This window comes from Panthera leo, chromosome B2 (genome assembly GCF_018350215.1).
Source record: "Panthera leo isolate Ple1 chromosome B2, P.leo_Ple1_pat1.1, whole genome shotgun sequence".
Taxonomy (NCBI): domain Eukaryota; kingdom Metazoa; phylum Chordata; class Mammalia; order Carnivora; family Felidae; genus Panthera; species Panthera leo.
Window position 1 is genome coordinate 96,727,447 of NC_056683.1, and position 6,000 is coordinate 96,733,446.

Consider the following 6,000-nt stretch of genomic DNA (forward strand, 5'->3'; position numbering starts at 1 on the left):
CGTCGGGCTCTGGGCTGATGGCTCAGAGCCTGGAGCCTGCTTCCGATTCTGTGTCTCCCTCTCTCTCTGCCCCTCCCCCGTTCATGCTCTGTCTCTCTCTGTCTCAAAAATAAATAAACGTTAAAAAAAAAATTAAAAAAAAAAAAGAAGTGTACTGATAAAAATATTTGCAAGTTCATAGGAAAGAGGCATTTGTTTTGTTAGAGAAAATCGGAGGGCTTCAAGGAAGAGGTGGCCATTGATCTAGGCCTGGAAACTTAAATAGAAATTGAATTTAAAAATCCAGGTGGAATCAGCTCAAAATACATTTGGAGAATAGCATAAAGTCCAGTCTGTTTGTGAATAGGACTAACAGAGTTGAAAAAAGACTTCTAAGTCCAGCTTCCAGGTTACAGGCTACATGTCAGCAATATTGCTTTTAAAATGAACTTTGTTAGAGGTGTGTATGAGTGGGAGACATTGCAATCCCCTTGGGAGGCCTTAAAGAAAGAAAAAGAAATGGTTTGAACTAGTATGGTTTAAGTATAGTCCTGCAGGAAACAAGAGGGTGAACTAGGTCACCATTTCTATTATTTTCCTCTTTCTTCTTTACCCAGGATATAGTTTCAACTCTTTGATATCAATCAAATCTTCCTAAGATGTAATACAAAAGTTATGTCCCCAAAAAGACTTGTTTGACATACCTTGCATCACTTTGCTGGTGCCTATATTTCACATCCTGTTCCGCTCTCTACTTCCTATCTTGCTACCCACCTCTGTCCTGCCTCACATCTGTTCTCTACACAGCGGCCAGTGATCCCTTTTTTTTTTTTTTATCTTCTTTTAACTTTCGATTTTGAAATAATTATAGATACACAAGAAGTTGCAAAAAGTAGAGAGAGGCCCATATACCCTTCACTCAACGTCCTCCAATGGTAACGTCTTATATAACTAAAATACAATATCAAAAGCAGAGAATTGACATTGGGGGGGATGTCTGGGTGGCTCAGTCAGTTAAGCATCTGACTTCAACTCAGGTCATGATCTCAGGGTTCAGGCGTTCCAGTCCCGCTTCCAGTGAGCTTATGCCCTGCTTGGGGTGAGCTCAAGATCCGCTAAGGGTTAGGGTGAGCACCACTTTCCTCTCTCTCTCTCTCTCTCTCTCTCTCTCCCCCTCATAGGATTTTCTCTTTCTCTGCCGCTCGCTCACTTGCACCTGCCCCCCCCCGGAAGGAAGGAAGGAAGGAAGGAAGGAAGGAAGGAAGGAAGGAAAGAAGGAGGGAAGGAAGGAAGGAAGGAAGGAAGGAAGGAAGGAAGGAAGGAAGAAAACTAACATTGGAAGGGTCCTGGGTGACTCGGTCGGTTAAGTGTCCAACTCTTGATTTCTGCTCAGGTCACGGTCCTGAGATTGAGCCCTCCTTCTAGTTCCTTGCTGAGTGTGGAGCCTACTTAAGATTCTCTCTCTCGTTCTCTCCCTCTGGTCCTCTCCCCAGCTCATGCTCGCTCTCTCTCACTCTCACTTTCTAAGATAAAATAAAATAAGAAAATTGACATTAGTACAATCTATAGATCTTATTCATATTGACCAGTTGTACATACACACACAATTGAGTGTGTACATATGTGTGTAAAATCCTTCAAAGCCTCTAAGATCATTTAACTTTCCTCAAAACCCTCTGTAGTCTTCCTGTCTCACTCAGCATGAAAGCCAAGGGTTTGGGTCTACAAGGTCCTAAGTCATGTGCCCTACCCCCACGTCTCTGAGTTCATTGCTACCACCACCCCGTCGTTAACTTACTTCAGCCACACTGGTCTCCTTGTTGTTCTTGGGGCCTTCACCCATAGTGAGTTTTTTTCTGCCTAGAATATTCTTCCCTCAGTTATCCCGGTGGTCCCCTTCAAAGCCCTCATCATTCAGTTCTCTGCTCAAATATGAGTCCTTCAGGGAAACCTTTCCTGATCTCCTTATAAAGTAGCACCCTCCTTAATTTTCTGTCTTCTTATTTGCTTTTCTTTTTCTCCAGAGCATTCGTCACCAAGTGATATATTCTATATTGATTTATTTATTGAATTTCTTTCCCCACTACTCCACAAAGTTAGAATCTTATTTTGTTTGCTGTATTGCCAGTGCCTAGAATAGTGTCTCGCATGTGGAATATGCACATTAAGGTATTTGTTGAATGAATATTCAGTTTATGCTATCCTATTAAAATGTTTGATGTATCATTTTATAACTTTTTGTTTTCATTTTTATTTTAGATTTTATTTTTAAGTAATATCTCCACCCAATGTGGGGCATGAGCCCACAACCCCGAGATCAAGAGTCACATGCTCTACTGACTGAGCCAGCCAGACACCCCATAATTGTTTTTAAACTTGTCTCATTCTGTATATTCTATCTTCTTACCTGCTATGTAAATTAATGCTAATTATTACAATCTCAGAAACTGTACCTTCTGCTTAAACTTAAGCACAAGCCTGGTCAAAATCTTCCACTTAAAATAAGTTTCACTGCCTCTTTTTTCCCTTTTCTTCCTTTCCTGTTTCTCCCACTTTACCTGGTTCACACTATAGAGTAGCTGAACAGGTAGATAATGGGAAATTATCTCCCATTGTGGGATTTTTGCATTTGTATAGTGGGGAAGTTTAAGTCATATAGTTATGCCCAATCCGTGGATCTGGGTCACAGCCATGCCGTAGCTGCAGGGGAGACTGGGAAAGTGAGTATTTGGTGAGATGAGAAAGTGAGTATCTTCTATGGTGAGATGAAGGTTCTGCCTCACAAGATGGGACATTCCCAAACTTTGGAAGGGGTGCAGATGCCACTAAGAATATCGGTGGTCCACGGAAACTGGGCAGTTAAATGCTGAGATCCTCTAGCCATTACTTCCTGGGCTACAGTTAGCATCTGGCTAAGACCTAGAATTGAAAGAAGGTAGTAGAAGTTTGACCTCTATGGGTTGCTAAGGTTGCAGCAATCCCACCCACTGTGGAGACTTGTGCTGAGTCACTTCAGAAGCAAGTGGAAGCGTCCATGGCAGCCTAGACTAGGGCAAGTAGCTGGGTTGGGAGCCTGCTTTGTCTCGGGGCTGAAGAGGGATGAGTGCTTATGGTCACCATCGGGTCCCCAGCTCTCATGCATGGTTCACTCAGATTAGCACAGACAGAGTAGCCACTCTTGAGCTGACTGATAATGAGCCAAGATGTTTCAGCATCAGTGGGCACTTCCAGTCCACCAAAAGCACATTTGTATGGGTCATCCCTGCCAACACGAACAGCTCAGATAGAGGGAGGGAAGCTTTGACCTATAGGCTAACCAGATTCAACCCTCATTTCAATCTCTGATTCACTGGACAAGTTGGCAAGAGATCCTAAGTGTTAAATAAATTAATAAACTTACCCTAAAGATGAGGTTTTTGCCTTGCTTTAGTAGGTAATGACACAGGCTAGACCTATATGACCATAGAACTCTAACACATAACCCTTACAGCAATCAATCCAGGAAGCCAAAACACAATCCCTTCAGCAATCAGCCCAGAACGTCTGGACTAGGTCAACTGCCAGCTTCTCAGCTTTTTGCCCCCATTTTCAAACCAGGTTCAACCAGACAAATATGCTGCTAAACCAATCACACAGGATGGCCTGCTCTGAGTTAGTCTGTCTCCAGCTTCTCCATGCCAACAACCTATAATCAGAGCATACCTGAAGCCTTCCCTTTTTGCACTACAAACCTTTCCCATTCCTCTGCCTGGCTTTGGGTCTGTGCCAAACACAGGTGATGGTGGCAGAATCCCTTGCCATACCAAGCTCTGAAGAAATATCCTCTGTTTATTCTCATTTGGATGATCTTCATCCATTTCCACATTAGGTAAATGTTAAATGAATTACTTTTAACAGTTGTTAGGTATAGTATTCACACATACTAGTAGTCCATTTGTACATGTCTTAATTATCTGCATAGTGCCTGTCTCTCCTCTCACCAAAACTCAGACACTCTGGGAAAAACAACCGGCCAACCTGAGAACCCAGACCACTGCTTGAAATCTGAGGCAGGACCACAGAAATAAAAAGCCTTTTTAGAACATAAGGAATGTTCTTGCTTAGCAGGGATTACTGACTTGATCCTTATAATGAGCCCTTCTGCAGATGTATTTATATGACATTCTCTGTTCACAGGATGAGAAGCTACCAAATCTTATATCATATACAGCTCTGCTTTTCAAACTGTTTTTGACCATTATTCATAGCAAGAAATATACTTTACATTAAGGCTCAGCAGATTACTGAAAAACGTCAAAAAGAGAACTTAACTCTCACTGTGTGCAATGTGCTGTGATATTTTCCTTACACTATATACTAATTTATGTTAAATATAAGCAAAGCATACTTATTTATACATTAAAGCCTTTCTTAAAGAAATACTCAGCTATAATCTGGAAGCTTTCTGAAGATGCATAGTGATATTTGATCATAGAATACAGATAAGGTCCCCTTTGACAATAAGTGTATTCTTGGACATAATTTTTCTTATTTGTGGTGTGGAATGTTTCATTTAAAGAACTCCTCTGGTGCAGGAGTTCTCAAACTTTAGCTGAAAGAGAATCACTTGGAAAGCTTGTTAAAACACAGGCTGCTGGGCCTCATCCCCAAAGTTTCTCATTCAGGCTGTATAGGGTGGCCGGGAAATTTGCATTTCTCATAAGTTCCCAGGTGATGCTGATTCTGCTAGTCTGGGAACCACACTGCTCTAATGAATCGTATCTGTAAATCAAATCAACTTTTCATGCAATGAATAACCGCTTCCTAATTTATCTATTTGTCGTATGTCAAGTTTACCGAAGCAAATTATATAGAGTATGTTGTACTGGTTGGATGTATGTGTAATTTGCATACAAGCAGGAGATCAAAAGTCAGGAATTAAGAGAGATGGTCTGCTTGCTGGTTCCTTCTTCCAGCCACTGTGGTGCTCCTTTTCAGAGTTATTTAACCACTCATTAATTAATTTAACAAGTATTTGAGACCCTTTGCCAAGAGCTGTGCTAAGCTCTAGATTACAGCCAGCCTGAGCATTTTATAAGAAAACATTTCCCTTTAGAAAGCTGTAGAATGATGCCAAGACCATTTTTCTGTGCTTTTAAACCCAATTAGTTCCTGATGAGTGAAGTTCAGGTGTCTTTCCAGAAACAAGATAATAAAAGTAGATGACTGATGCAGGTTTTAGAGCTTCTAATCCACTAGTCTTTGGAAGCAGTATCTTCCAAAACTCCTCTACGAGAGGGAGCACAGTACTTAGGTGCTAGCTGAAATTACAGCTCCCAGGCCCTTGGTGATTCTGACTCAGTGAGTTGGGGATAAGGCCTGATTGCTGTATTTTTAGCAATTCCTCCAGGTAAGTCCTAAAATCAAGTACAGTAAAACCTTGGATTGCAAGTAACTTGTTCCATGAATGTTCTACAAGATGAGCAAATATTTCTAATAAATTCTAACTTGATAAACAGGCAATGTCTTGCAATACGAGTAGTATGTGATGCTGAATGTCACATGATCACAACTGAGCCAATGGTTCTTGAAATTCACTTTGATATACAAGTACTTTGGATTACAAGCATGTTTCCAGAACAAATTATGCTTGCAAACCAGTTTTTACTGTATGGGAAACCCTGTAATAAGCTATCTTTGAATTCAACATAGGCCCCAGAATTGTATTAACTGAAAGGAGGTATTCACAGTAGTTCAGTGTCTTCAAATTTTACTGCATATAAGAACCACTTGGGGGTGGGGCACACCTGGGTATCAGTTAAGTATCTGACTTTAGCTTGGGTCATGATCTCACAGTTACCCAAATAATTCTGAAAAGGAGCACATCAAGCCCCACATCAGGCTCAGCACTGACAGTGCGGAGAATGCTTGGGATTCTCTCTCTCTTCCTCTCTGCCACTCCTCCCCCTCTCTAAACAAACAAACAAACAAACTTTAAAAAAAAAAAGAGAATCACTTGGGGAACTGAAGAAATTTCCAATG